Source organism: Dipodomys spectabilis, unplaced genomic scaffold, assembly GCF_019054845.1.
Source record: "Dipodomys spectabilis isolate Male_0828 unplaced genomic scaffold, ASM1905484v1 ptg000387l, whole genome shotgun sequence".
NCBI lineage: Eukaryota > Metazoa > Chordata > Mammalia > Rodentia > Heteromyidae > Dipodomys > Dipodomys spectabilis.
In genome coordinates, this window is record NW_024871064.1 from 2,094,660 (window position 1) to 2,110,603 (window position 15,944).

General features: G+C 36.6%; 1 protein-coding gene and 1 pseudogene across 1 annotated transcript in view; one reads left to right on the forward strand and one right to left on the reverse strand.

The window, feature by feature from the left end:
* The window catches only part of Ralyl (RALY RNA binding protein like), a 662,376-nt gene that overhangs the window by 626,795 nt on the left and 19,637 nt on the right, over nt 1–15,944 (forward strand). The window lies entirely within an intron of this gene.
* LOC122096729 lies at nt 849–1,208 on the reverse strand (annotated as a pseudogene).

Sequence of the window (15,944 nt, forward strand, 5' to 3'; positions counted from 1 at the left end):
TACAAAAGCTGTAAAGACATAGTTTTGTTTTTTTAAGGGAACTCTTGTGCTTCTAGTTGGCACATTATCTACTTTCCAATATGTGAAATTAACACAGACATTTGTGAAAGGTTGTGAAAAACTTGTATTTACAAAAAGGGCACAAAAGTGCATGCAACACAGTCATTGCACATGCACGCTTCATTCACATCTTCCACCATGAAAGGGTTGTAATGCCACAAAAGGGGGGACAAGCTTCAGCAACAGCTGCTAAGCACTGACGCCACACAAGTTATACTGGAATGGACAAATATTGCCCAAGGGAGATTCTACTGTGAACGCTGAGACAGGTTTGAAGGCCAATTAAACACAGTTATTCCAATCTTTTGGAGCCTCATTAACTTGTGTTTGGGTATGTGACTTTTCTTCCAACTCGTGGTCTTAAACTTCCATTTTACAAAATCCAGAAGGAAATACAAAAGAAATCAAAACAACAGAGGTCATATTAAACAGGAGTTAGCATATGAAGATATAATTAAGATGGAGAAAGAACAACAGAACATTAAAATGGTACAACTTGCTTTGTTAGTTGTTGGAACCAGTCCTACATTAGAAGTTAGGTAATATACGCAATTATTTTCAAGTAGATTGCTTATGTTGTTCTAACATGTCCTTCTCATCAGTGCACTGTTAAGCTAATCAAAACCTCTATACAAGAACAGGCCCTTACAATAGCAGCACACTCTACCGCTACCGGCAAAGCTGTCAGTCTCAAAAGACTTAGTAAATGAAAAGAAACAGAAGTGGTAAGTAACATATTAAAGAGGAATAATGGGAATTAGAAGATTCATGCAGTTCAGCTCTTTTAATCAGACAGCCAGCTTGCTAGTGACGAGGGATGGTTTCCGCTGAGGAAGGTCCTGTGGAGTGGGAATGTGGTCCCCAGTGACCTCTGTCTTGTCCAGAGCTGCAGTGGGCAGTTGCTTGATCTTCATCTTACCTTTAGCCATGTTGTAATCTCCAGAATCAAAGCATTCTTGCCCTTTCTGTAATTGTTTCCTTAGAAAATCTGACCCCCCAGGCTTCTGTCCCAGGGGAGGATATCTTGCCTTTTAATTTTGCTTCTTCAGCTTTCTCTGGACTAGTCAGTTTATCTTCCATTTCCTTCTGCTCCTCAGCCTAGGCCGCCTCAGGGACTTCTGCAGACATGATGCTCCCTAACCCTGTTCCTCCACCTCGGCAACCAAACCACGTTTTCTTGATCCATTGATTTACTTAGGGGCATCTGGGTTGGTTTTATATCTTAGCTATGGTGAATAATGCTGCGCTAGACATATTGTGCTAGTAGCTTTAGTATGGTCTTGTTTGTGATCATTCAGGTAAATGCCCAAAAGTGGGATTGCTGGATCATAAGGGAGCTCTATGTGGAGTCTTTTGAGGAACCTCCATACTACTTTCCAAAGTGGTTGAACAAATTTACACTCCCAACAACAATGCAGTAGGGTTCCCTTCTGTCCACATCCCCCCAACACCTGTTGTTATTAGATTTCTTGATTATAGCCATTCTAACTGGGGTGAAGTGGAATCTCAATGTTGTTTTGATTTGCATTTCTTTTATGGCTAGGGATGTTGAGCATTTCTTCATGTGTCTATTGGCCATCCTTCTTTCCTCTTCAGAGAAGTTTCTGTTTAAGTCTTTAGCCCACTTACTTATTGGGCAGTTGTTTCTTTGAGGATTTGTTTTTGAGGGATTTAATGTTTTAAGTTCCAGGTATATTTTAGCTATGAGACCCTTGTCCGTTGTATGACTAGTGAAGATCTTCTCCCAATCCAGGGGCAAAGAAACATATGAAGGAATGTACATCATCCCTGTAAAAGAAATGAAAATAAAAACAACACTGATATATTTAGTCATGTTTCTTAAAATACACTTTTATTGTAAAAGTACTGTACAGAGGTGTTACAGTTACATGAATTAATAAAAAGTTTTAAAAAAAAACACTGAGATACCACCTTACCCCAATCAAATGGCCGATATCCTAAATTCAGCCAACAACAAATGCTGGAGGGGATGCGGAGAAAGAGCAGTCCTACTGCATTGCTGATGGGAATGTACACCAATACAACCACTTTGGAAAGCAGTCTGGAGGTACCTCAGAAAGCTAAATATAGACTTCCCCTGTGACCCAGCCATACCACTCCTAGGCATCTACCCTGAACAACAGGAACCAGTATACAAAGACACACACACCTCCATGTTTATTGCAGCACTGTCCACAATAGCCAAGATATGGAAACAACCCAGATGCCCCCTACTGATTAGTGGATCCAAAAATTGTGCTACCTATAAACAATGGAATATTATGCAGCCATTAGAAAGGACAAATTAATGGCATTTGCAGGGAAATGGATAGAACTAGAGCGAATTATTTTGAGTGAGGTGAGCCAAGAGCAAAAAGACAAACAGCACATGGTCTCCCTGACATGTGGATGCTAAAGCCAAAATGCAAGGAAATATGAGAAAGTAAAAAGGACTCGAGAAACAAAGGACAGCCACTCATTTTGTTGTATTATTGCTAAATGAATCCATGTTCTTGAACATATATATATACTGTGTGTATATATATATACATATATGTATATTGCGTGTGTGTATACATATATACATATATGTATATATATGTATACACACACACGCAATGGGGGGAAGCCAGGAGGAGAACACAGAATAAGTGGGAAACAGAACAACATACAACAAAGGGGTCCATCAGCTACATTGGACATTGAAGAAAAAGAACTAAGCAACTCAAAGACAGTGATGGGAAGGGAGGAATGAGAGGGAAAGAGGGAACAGCCTACACTAAGTTAAAGGAAAGAAATGTAAACATCATCTGATGTGGAAGAAATAATTGTATTGTCAAAGCTCATAGAACTCACAAACTTTATAGACCATGATAATGACAATGTGCCTTGTGAAGATTAAAATGTCTTTGTGACTTTAAGTATCACTACTCCACAATACTGTGAAATATGTGAGATTTATGTAATCACCTAATCTCAATTTAAAAAAAGAAAAGAAAGGAAAAGTGAGAGAAGGGATGAGTTAGGAGAAATGGGTGACAATGTTGTCAGACACTTTGTACTCATATACTGTTTTGTAGAATGGGAACTTCTTTGTACAACTACTTAAAGATAATAATAATAATAAATGTTGAAAGAATAAAAGAACAAAGGAGCTATGCAAAATGCAGCTTGTTAGAGGCAGTGCCTCACTTCTTTAATCTTTACATGAACACGGTAAGATACTATTATGTCTCACTGTCATAGATGAGAGTAAGGAGCCTGAAAGGAATGTAATGTGTACAAAGCCAGTTTAGAGAGAGAGAATAGAAGAGTTAAGAGATGAAGGTTGGAACGAATTGTGGAAGTCTTTCAACAAGTTGCTCATTTACTTTCCCTAAAGCAGTGGAATTCAGATAATAGACCCAGGACTTGCAAAACTTTATCATATTACAAAAAAAAAGGAGCCTTATTAGATGAGTAACTCTTCAGGAAGATCCCAACAATCTGTATTTTAACTCACATACCAGATGATTCTAATGAAATTTGAGAGCAGTAGAGTAGCAGGTTTTCAAGTTTGAGTGTGCATGCAATTTTCAAGAGTGTTTTGATGACAAGCCGTAACGGTTAAATCCTAGCTTTGAAAATTGAGGCTTCAAGATATTCTAATGATAGCCAATTCTGAAAGCCAATCTGATAGAGCAAGCAGTATATGAAAAAGTAAAGGCAGATGGACACTCTACAAATGCAGATACAAGCCTGGGAGACCTCACTCCAAATCATCAGTCCTCATGAAAATATCAGTTCAAACCACAGTTAAATAGCACTGTACCTTCTCTACCCAGAACAGCCAAAACTGATCTAATCAAATGTTGGCTAGGATGTGTACAGTTGACTCAACCTGTAGTATATCATTTAAAAAAACAGAAGTTGCCTGAGGATAAGAGTTAAACAACCACCGCCATGGTAAAACCACTTCTTTGAAGTGTCTGAATCGTAAGGAAGATTAAAAAACCCTTTGGCCACTTGATCTTCTCACTTTGACTTCATGACAATAGCATAGCAGCCAGCATCTGTATGGAGATGGGTGAGTAGGTGCGTTTCCAGAAATGCACAATTCCTTGACACTCTGTATCAGGACTCCATGCGTTGCACATGCTCTTACTTCTATCCTGAATAATCTCCCACTCCATTTTGTCTGGTGGACAGATCTCTGTTTTAAACTCTGTTTATATCAGGAGTCATACTTCACAAAAATCTATCCCTGAGCCAGGACACATTTACTTGGCTGATTTTCTTTCTTTAGTCCCTGCTCTGTATATAGATCATCAGAGTTAACTTGCTATATTGGATTGAGGAATCCCCTTCTTGCTGATTTGTGATTTGTCTCCAGGTTTACTTTATTTTGTATTTTTTTCAGTGCTTAGCATATGTTAATGTTAATAAATATTTGCTGAAGAGAACTGTCCTCAGATACCTCAAAACATTACAAACCTGTTAAAGCTTATTTTATTGTCTGTTGTGATCATATTTTGTTCTAAACATTACTTTTGTTTACATTCCCTCTGTGACATGGGAATTATTACATAAAGCATAGCAGCAAGCAGTTTCCATTATAAGTTATTCCTGAGATCATTCAATCACAGCCTTGGTCTTAGGGGCACTGAAGAGGAACAACAGGAGGCTTTAAAACACTTCAAAGTCAGCACTGCAGTCTTGACTGTTATGATGGTTTTCAGTGCCTCTGAATTATTACTTCCCAGAGTGATCAAAATGTAAATCAAATATTACCTGATTTTAGTTAGTAGAGCTAGATCACTGAGTCATTGAACAATACAAAAATAAATAAATAAGTAAGCCTCTTGTATACTCTTTTTTCTAAATAGTGACAAGTCCATAAAAATAAATAACTATCAAGGCTGGGTGCCCATGGCTCACTCTTGTAATCCTAGCTACTCAGGAGGTTGAGATCTGAGGATCACAGTTCAAAGCCAGCCCAGGCAGGAAGGTCCATGAGACTCTGATCTCCAATATACCACTAGAAAACCGGAAGTAGCCGTGTGTTCAAGAGGTAGAGCACTCGTCTTGAGCTGAAGAACACAGGGACAGTGCCCAGGCCCAGAGTCCAAGCCCCATAACTGACAAAAAAAGAAAAAAAGAAAAAGAAAGAAAGAGAAAAAAGAAAAACATTTCAAAAGATTCAAAAGCAAAAGCATGCCCAGATAAATAAGGAAAACATCCTGAAAACCACTTCAGTTAGAAGAACAGTGTGCTGATTAAATAATACACTGTAGAGCTAAAGGTTCCAGAGATGGTCAGTGTTGGGGCAGGAGTGCAATTTTCAACTGTCTCAAATTACATTAAAATCTAGTGTAGAGATCTAAATAAAATCAAATATCATCACCTCCAATTTTCTCACAGCAGAGGAAAACATAAAGAAGCTGAAGCTCCTTGAATAATGAAAAACAGTACAAATATAAGCCTCAATTTTATGTTTAAAAAAATAGGAAAAGAGAACCATTTTCCAGAAATGTAATATAATACTAGAAGTAAATAGAACAATCTGAAATATTCAACCTGTTGGATTTCAAAAGATGTGAATGTTCTTAAAGAAATAAATCAGTCGCGATGATAGAAAAACCTCTCTTTATCAATATAAAACAAAAATTATTTTAATTATGTTAATTATAGAAAGAAGTTTCATTCTTATATTTTCACAGGTTTTAAGTGTATTATAGTGGATCTTAGTCACTCATTCTCCATTTTCCTCTTTCCCTCTTCTCTCATTGTTCTTTTTTAACGGTTGCAAACAATATATTTTGATTGTATTCATCTATTGCAAAATGTATTTCAAAATTATACTCCCGCTATTTTTCTTTTTCCTTTCCCCCTTCTCCATAAATACTTTTAAAAAAATTGGAAGCATTAACAAATTTATCCGCTCTATAGTGACATAAAATTGACCACACTGACAGTGTCAAAGAAAAATTACACTGGATGAAGTTAGACAGGCAAGAAATCTTTACTCAAGACTATTTCAACAGGCGTCAAGACTATAAAAATAAAGGAAAGAGACTTAATTCAACTCTTCTGCCAATGCAATGAACAGGAGAGGCTTTAGGAGCTCAATGAGCTAGTTGAAAAGTCCTAGTAAGTGTTAGAGCAAAGTTGGTCATTGTGATTTTGACAATTTTATTGTCTATAATTTAGAGCCCTCAATTAGCACAGAGACTGGAAGAGAGAGCCACATTTCCTCTTGGTAAATATAGTTCAAAGAAATATAAAAGTTTCTAAGAAAGACATCACTAACTAGTGGGAGGGAGAAAGGGAAACAAGGAAAACAGAGAAAAGAACTATGGTGTGAGACAGGGAGGGAGGACAATACTAGAATTTTAAAGCTAAAAGAAAAGCCTGAATTTATACTCTAGAATCATTATTTGCCTATTAACATCATTATAGTCAATTCTACCAAAATATTCTCAACATTTCAAGAACCCTTCACTCTACGGACTATTTTTTAAGGACCATATTGTTCTCCTCTTTCTTGAGAAATTAGAAGAAAAAGAATATATACAAGCCAGGCATTAGTGGCTCATGCTTGCAAATCCTATCTACTCAGGAGGCTGAGACGGAGAGTCTTATTTCCAATAAACTATTCAGAAAAAGCTGGAAGTAGCACTGTAGTTCATGTGGTAGAGTGCTATCCTTCAGCAAAAGAAGCTTAGGAGCCAGGAGCCAGTGGCTCACAGCTATAATCATAGTTACTCAAGTGGCTGAGATCTGAGGATCATGGTTCAAAGCCAGCCCAGGCAGGAAAGTCCATGAGACTCTTATCTCCAATAAACCACCAGAAAACTGGAAATGGTACTGTGGCTCAAGAGCTCAAGGACAGCACTCAGTCCCAGATTTCAAGCCCACAACCAACAACAACAACCAAGCTTAGGAACAATGCCCAGGTCTTGAGTTCAAGGCTCAGGATTGGCAAAAGGAGGAGGAAGAGGGGGAGGAGAACAACAACAAGAGGAGGAGGAGGAGGAAGAAGAAACAAATAAAGGTATTGATTTTCATTTCGTTTATAGCTAGAGATGTTGAATACTTCTTCAATGTTTCTATTGGCTATTCTTTTTTTCTTCCTCTGAGAAATCTCTCCTAAGCCCATTTATTGATTGGGTTGTTGAGTTTTTGAAGGTTTATATTTTGGGGGTTTAATTTTTGAGCTCTAAAGTATATTTTAGATATAAGATGTAGAGCTAGTGAAGATTTTCTCCCATTCTGTGGGCTTTCTACTTATCTTGGTAGCTACATCTTTTGTTTGCTACGCAGAAGCTCTTCAGGTTGATATAATACCATGAAATTTCACCTCACTCCATTTAGAATGGCCATTATCAGAAAAACTAACAATAACAAATGCTGAAATGGATGTGGCCAAAAGAGAACCCTTTTATACTGTTGATAGGAATGTAAACTTGTTCTACCACTCTAGAAAGCAGTATGGAGGTTCCTTAAAAGATTACACATAGACTTCCCCCATGGTATAACCCTCTTTTCTGGTATCCTGCATCTTGTATATACTTTTTTTTTTTAATTTGGGGAAGGGAAGGGAAATAACAAAATGCTGAAATAAGGATAAAGGATGACCCATTGTAACAATAAGATGTATAAGACGCTATGCTGAAAACGAACTTTACTACTTTGCAGAGAGGGGGTTGGGGAGTTGGGGAGCTGAGGAAGGAAGGGATGGTAAGGGAAAAACAAAGGAGGAGGTAATAATGCTTGATAGGAAATGGACTCATTACCTTGCTCATGTACCTGTAACCCCTCTGTACAGTAGTTTTACAATAAAAAATATATATTTTAAAAAAAAAGATTAAGACAGGCACTGGTGGTTCATACCTGCAATCCTAGCTACTCAGGAGGCTAAGAACTGAGGATCAGGGTTCAAAGCCAGCCTGGGCAGGAAAGTCTGTGAGACTCTTATCTCCCATAAACCACCAGGAAGACCAGAAGTGGTGCTGTGGCTCAAGTGGTAGAGTGCTAACCTTGAGCTGGAACAGCGCCCAGGCCCAGAGTTCAAGCCCCATGACCAAAAAAAAAAAAAAAATATTAAGCATAGATCTTCCCAATAACCCAACACACAAACAGGCCATAGTGAAGCCACCAGCACAACCATGTTCATTCCAGTATTGTTTACCATAGTCAAAATACAGAATCGATACAGATGCCCCTCAGTGGACAAATGGATCAAAAAAAAACTGTAGTATCTATACAATGGAATTATACTCAACCATCAGAAAGAATTATATTGTCACATTTGTAAGGAAATAGAAAACTTGGAAAAATTATATTAAGTGAAGTTAAGCCAGAGTCAAGAAATACATGTTGCATGGTTTCCCCCCATTTTTGGTAACTAAAATGTGCCTATAAATCTACAAGAAAACACACTGAATTATTAAAATAAACAAATGTATATATACATATTATGTACTATATATTTAGTGTATACTGGGACATGAAAATTATATAGAACCTTAGTCATTAACATACAGAGGCCAAAGGAGACTATGCATAGCAGTGGTGAACAAAACCTCAATAGCTATGGATAGATGATCATACAAAAATAATAGTCTATGAAATGAACTCCAAGAAAAGGAAACAAGGGATATTCTTTAGTTGCCATTATTGCTGTTTTCATTTTCTCTTATTTTTGTATTATTTGTTAGTTTGTTTGTATTTGGGAGGGTAAGGGAGGCTTCATAAAAGGTAGAACAAGGATGAACAAATACAGCAATGATAGTCAATAGACACTATGTGGAAAATAAACTGGATATCTTGTGGGTAGGGATGGGAGGAAAGACTGAGATCAAAAGAAGAGGAGAGACATGGTTCAAAAAGAATTGTACTCATTACTTATTACCTGATTCGTGAAACAATAATCCATCTGTATATCAACTCTATGATAAAAATCAAAAATAATAAATGCTACTAGACAATGAAACAGGAAAATGTGAACCAAAAAATAAATAAATAAGTGACTAAAGCAAATGCTTTATGAAAAGGGAGAGTGGACACATAAAGTTAGGAAGAAACATGGCTGTAAAATTTTGTCATTCTGAAGAAACAAGAAACTATCTTGGTCAGCAGATAAAGAAAAAAAATCTCACAGATTTTATATAGTAAATCATAAGGATGAACAATTATCTCCTCCCACACCCACACAGTGATAGCAATCTGTAATCCAAGATGATCTCCTAAATAGCTCTTAAGTAACCTCAAAGTTGAACCCAGACTTTACTTTTACATCTGAATTTAGTGAAGAAAGACTCTTTCAATATGATTATTGCAAGGGAAAGAAAAAAGGTGCACAGAACATAAGATCTGCAAGCATCTCAAGGAATCGGCACAGAATGTTCTTTTATGTCAATTGTACAGAAGAGCCTGGTGTGGGAGGTAGACATGGGTGCATTTTGAAAGTAAATCAAAGAAAATTTCACTCCTGAAACTCATCTGTTTTCCAAGAAGGTTCTAAGGAGGGATGGATGCTGGCTTAAGCTCAGAGTCAGATACTGTTTAGAATCCTAAGGGAAGGAGAGAACCTAACCCAGGGTTTGACAAATAAGCATTTTATTCTCATTGATTGACAGTGACAAAAATCAACCTCTCTTCAGTTAATTCTTTTTTAAGGTAAGAATGGGAATTTGGATAGTCTGTATCTGGTTGTGTTGTAGGGGAAAATAAGTAGATCTGAGTCTGAACCTAAATTATGTTGTGTGTAGGGCGGTTTGTTGCTGTCACCATTTTCTAGAGCAAAGTGAAGAGCAGCATGTTGCATATTTAGAGGTTATTTCACGCAGTCTTGGTGCTGTGTCTACATTGCAAACACTGGAGAATGGACTTAATCCTTAATAGAATTTCTCTGTATATCCCTGTAAGAGGAAGGACACAGATACACAGGTCTCTAAACACTCTAGGAGGGAGACAACCAGAAATTGGTCTCTGCCTTTTATAAATGGCAAAAATAAAGTTCTATTTGCCCTTGCAGAGGTCATATCTAAGTTTAATCAATTCAGTTCAAAGAAAAGTTATTCGGCTTTTAGGTCCAAGTAGACTAAGACTTTCTCTTATAATGATTCCCAAGTATCTACTTGGAACAGCTATCAAACTAATGCAAATCACTGCTTCTTTGGGCTTATTTCCATATCTGTTAAAGGAAGTTTTTGCCAGTTATTAAGAGTATTAAATAAAATCAGGTCTGTAAAAATCTCTGCTATAGGATTTTTATGTAACAATATTTAATGGAAGTTCCAGTTGTAAGAAATTTTGTCATGTTGGTTGTACTATGTGCCTATGTATTCATTATCTTAATATTCCTGTATATTTTATTAGAAAAACTAATTTCTCCTATACTAGGAGTCGTGGAAGTGCTCTCAGTTAAGTGAGCTATTGTTTGGTGCAAAGCTACTTGAAAACACAGAGAAATTTTAATATCAAATTTTCAGGAAATTGTTCTCATTTCTACAGAACCATAAGAAGAAATAAAGTGAAATAGGAGAATAAATAATTATCTCAGCCATATCTAATCTGACTTTACACAGTCTTGATTTTTTTATATTTTTGTCTTTTGAATCTTACTTCACTCTTCATACTCTCTCCTTATACTGCCCTGAAAGGAGAAGGACACATTAGAAAATCTATGGGAGGGTTATTTCTGTCCAAGTGATCACACACACACACACACACACACACACACACACACACACACACACACACACAAACACACACACCCATAGCTCTACGGACAGGATTGTCCATTTTTCCCTTCCTAGGAAGCCACTCCCACTACTCCATCAGGATGAGGTACTATGAGTAACATCAAGTTCTTATATAGCCCTGTACTGGACTTTCTCAGAATCCTTATTTTTACGGCAGACGGCCAAAAGTTTCACTGAAGTCCTATGTTGTCTAGCCAGCAGATTCTCCTAAGGTTTTAAGAAGCAAGCAAAATTTTCTTGTAAAGCCATTGAAAGAGCTATGGAAAGATGGTCTTATCTGTATTGAAGAACTTATTTATGAATTTTTGTTTTCTTTTATTTTGTTTCATTTTTGGTGCTAGTCCTGGGGCTTAAACTTAGGGCTGGACACTTTCCTGAGTTTGGGGGTTTTTTTCTCTACCACTTGAGCCACAGTTCCACTTCTGGCTTTTTGGAGGAAGTAGTTTATTGGAGATAAAAGTCTCATGAGCTTTTCTAGCCCAGGCTGGCTTTGAACCGTGATTCTCAGATCTTGGCCGCTTGAGTAGATAGAATAATAGTCATGAGCCACTGGTACCAGCTAATGTTGAGTATTATATAATAATCCATGCTATCATTGTGTCATTTTTATTCAGTCAGCCAGTAAATACTTCTTCAGTCCTCTGACATCATTCTGAGTGCTGATTAAGACAGAGAATCCCAAAGTTAAAGGCTCTAATTTATGGTAGGAAGGGTTATTCAGACAGACAGCTACATTCTCAAATGGAAGTTCACATTCTAATACATATTGGACACTTTCATTCTAAAATATGCTCTCTGGCCTAAACATATTCTATAAAACTAATACAATGACTGTAATATAATGTACATTTCACTTGATTGTTTTTTATTAATCTTCATTGTTATTTAAACTCAAAATCACTAAAAAATTATATCTGGAATTCATTGCAGAAAATAAATGGTACCATAGACATTGTAAATAGCCTAAAATATTAACAAAGTAGATTTTGTTTAGTCATACTAAATGAACTGTGCTTTCACAATTTCTAGTTTTAAGCAAGTAGATATTAAAATACATTATTTTTTAGAATGTTAATATTTGTACAAAGGTCATAAGAAGTAAAATATAACTTGAACAAATAATAAAAACCATAAGAGAACTAAAAGAATAAATTTACTTCTACAAGAAAATGTTTCTAAAATATGTGAACCTATGCATGAGTTTGCTGAACAAAACTTGTATGGTTTTCTAAGTATTCTTTTTTTAAGTCAGTCATTCATGACAAAGAATTCACTGCTTAGTAGTTGTAGATTTGCTTCATTTGACTTTCAAAGAATCATTTTAACTAAAACTACTTTAAGTTTATGGGAAAAGGTAAAGGCACTACAAAATGCAATAGTTAGTAGCATTTTTTATTTTAATTTTATTGTCAAGGTGATGTACATAGAGGTTACAGTTACATAAGAAAGGAAGTGACTACATTTCTTGTCAAACTTGTTACCCCCCCCCTCCTTCATTTTTCCTACTTTCTCTCCCCCTGCAACTTTCCCCACAAGTGGCACAGATCATTTCCAACATGTTGTCTTGTGAGTATCACTATTGCATTGGTTCCCCCTTTGTCCTTTGTCTCACCATTTTTATGGCACTATTATGGTGGAAATGTCATTTAGAGTTCTGGAAAAATTACTTCTATATTCTTTTCATAGTTTCTAATGCTGTCTTTGTTCACTGTAGCATGTTACATGCATATTCCAATAAATTTTCTTCTGGCATTTTAGCTACATTGTTTTTAAATGAAAATAATATACTGAAGTGAAGAACATACAACATGTAATATATCCTCTTAAAAATATTCCAAGTGTACCTTGCAGCATTTTCTAACCATACAGTATCCTTCAGATGAGCTCAAGAATTCCCTGTTTAACTGAAACTTTAAACTTGATGATGAACAACTACCCCCTTTCCTCTCTCCGTTACTCCTGAGAACTATTACATTTTTTAATATTTACAAGTCCCATTTTTTTCATTTTTATTGTCTCTAAGTAGTTGCACAAAGGAATTGCCATTTAAGAAAGTAGTGTGTGAATAAAATGTATCTTGATCAATGTTACCCCTTTCAACATCCTCACCCCCACATCTTCCCTACTCTGCCTTTCACTCACTCTTCTTAGTTTTGTAGGATATGCATTGGATTCTTTTTTTTATTGTGAAAATACTGTACAGAGGGGGTTACAATTATATGGGCAAGATAATGAGTACATTTCTTGTCAAGCATTGTAGCCTTCTCCTTTGTTTCTCCTTCCCATCCCCTTCCCATCCTCCCCCTTCCCTCCCACTCAATCCTCCCCCCCCCCCCCCCCCCCCCCCCCCCCCCCCCCCCCCCCCCGCCAAAGTTATAAAGTTCGTTTTCGACTTAAGGAGTTGTACTTCTCATTGTTGCAATGGATCCACCTGTATCCCTATTTAAACGACTTGTTTTTCCCCTTCCCCTCCACAAATTATACCGACATCAAATGCAGTGAAAGCAGGGGTTATACGTGGGGGAGGGACATACAAAGCAACAAAGAAATAATCTTATAAATGCGTTAGAAACAATCGCATGAAAGAAAAAGATATTTGAATACATATCTTAGGGTTCATTTCCCTAACATCACCTTATCTGACCTTTTCTGCTTGACTCAGACATATACTAGATATTGCAAATAAGGGAAACCATGGGACCTATGTTTCTTTGGGCCTGGCTTACTTCACTTGATATAATTTTTTTCCAAGCCTTTCCATTTCCTAACAAATGGGGCAATGTCATTCTTTCTGATGGAGGCATAGAATTCCATTGTGTATATATACCACATTTTCTTGATCCATTCATCTACTGAGGGGCATCTGGGTTGGTTCCATATCTTAGCTATAGTAAATAGTGCTGGTAGCTTTAGTGTGGTCTTGTTTGTAAACACTTGGGTAAATGCCCAAAAGTGGGATTGCTGGGTCATAGGGGAGTTCTATGTGGAGTCTTTTGAGGAACCTCCATACTGCTTTCCAAAGTGGTTGAACAAGTTTACACTCCCACCAACAATGCAGTAAGGTTCCCTTCTGTCCACATCCCCTCCAGCATCTGTTGTTTTTAGAGTTCTTGATTTTAGCCATTCTAACTGGGGTGAGGTGGAATCTCAATGTCGTTTTGATTTGCATTTCTTTTATGGCTAGGGAGGTTGAGCATTTCTTCAATACATTGGATTCTTGACTGAATTCTCCCCCTCTTCTCTTCATTCATCTATTTCAATTTTTTAATCCCATGAGTAGCTCGAGTCAAGCGGTATTTTCTTTCCTGACTAGATAATTTGGCTTAATATAATGTCCTCAATATAATGTCTTTATATCATCTTGTGACAGAATTTCCTTCTTTTTTAAGGTTGAATATTATTCTATTGAATGTATACATTACTTTCTTCATCAGTTATTTAGGTTGTGGCTACATTTAGTTAATTGTAAATTATGCTGAAATGAAAACTAAAGCATAAATATCACTTTGAGATACTAATTTTAGTTCTTCTGGACAAATACATGTTAGTGGGCTGGCTGAATAATCTGTTAATTGTAGTTTTCACTTTCTGACAAACTTCCATAGTGTTTTTCATAATAGCTACACCATTTTGAATTCTACCAATAGTGTGTACAAGGTTCAAATTCTTCAATTTTCTTTATATTCAAAGACTACTCATATAAATTATTTCCTTCATCTTATTAGACAGATTGTTGCATACCTGATATTTTCTAGAATACTATAGGACTATGAATTTAGCAATAATTATCATTTTCTTCTTCCAGGTCTCTGTGATAATATATTTATTATATATTATTAAATCATATATTAAATTAGTAACTATTACATATTTATTATGTCTATAAAATACTGAAATTTTTAATTTTGTGTTTTATCTTTTATTTTTTGTCAGCAATATTATTTCCTTTTTCTTTTTTAATACATTTTTAATTGTAAAAATCCTATACAGAGGGGTTACAGTTACATGAGCAAGGTAATGAGTACATTTCCTATCAGCATTGTTACCTCCTCCTTTGTTTTTCCCCTACCATCCCTTCCCTCCCATCTCCACAACTGCACTCCCCCTCACCAGCCTAAATTGTAAAGTTTGTTCTTTAACATAATGTCTTGTACATCTCATCGTTGCAATGGGTCCACCTGTATCCCTATTTAAACGATTTGTTTTTTCCCTTCCCCTCCACAAATTATACCGACATCAAATACGGTGAAAACAGGAGTTATACTGGGAGGAACATACAAAGGAAAAAAAAAAAAAATCACATGGTACATTAGAAATACGTTAGAGAGTAGCAAGAACGAAAAAAAACACTTGTGTCCCTATCTTGGAGTTCATTTCGCTTAACATCATCTTATCTCTTAAAACTCAAAATTTAACAGATAAGTAAAATTTTCTGTCTGAAAATATTGGAAGCTATTTTTTTTTGTCAGTCATGGGGCTTGAACCCTGGGCCTGGGCACTGTCCCTTCGTCCCTTCGCTCCTCAGCTCAAGGCTAGCACTCTACGACTTGAGCCAAAGCACAACTTCCAGTTTTCTGATTAGTTCATGGAGATAAGAGTCTGATGGAGTTTCCTGCCTTGGCTGACTTTGAACTGTGATACTCAAATCTCAGCCTCCTGAGTAGCTAGGATTACAGGCATGAGACACCAGTGCCCGGCCTGAAGGTCTTTCTTTCTTTCTTTCCTTCTTTCTTTCTTTCTTTCTTTCTTTCTTTCTTTCTTTCTTTCTTATTGTGAAAATACTATACAGAAAGGTTACAATTACATGGGCAAGGTAATGAGTACATTTCTTATCAAGCATTATTGCCTCCTCCTTTGTTTCCCCTTCCCATCCCTTCCAATCTCCCCCCCTGCTCCCAACCCCTTCCCCCGACCAAAGTTGTAAAGTTCGTTTTTGGAAAAACTCTTGTACATTTCATTGTTGCAATGGGTCCACTTGTATCCCTATTTAAACAATTGGTTTTTTCCCTTCCCCTCCACAAATTATACCAACATCAAATACAGTGAAAGCAGGGGTTATACTGTGGGGGAGAGACATACAAAGCAACAAAGAAATCAACTTATAAATATGTTAGAAACAATCACAAGAAAGAAAAA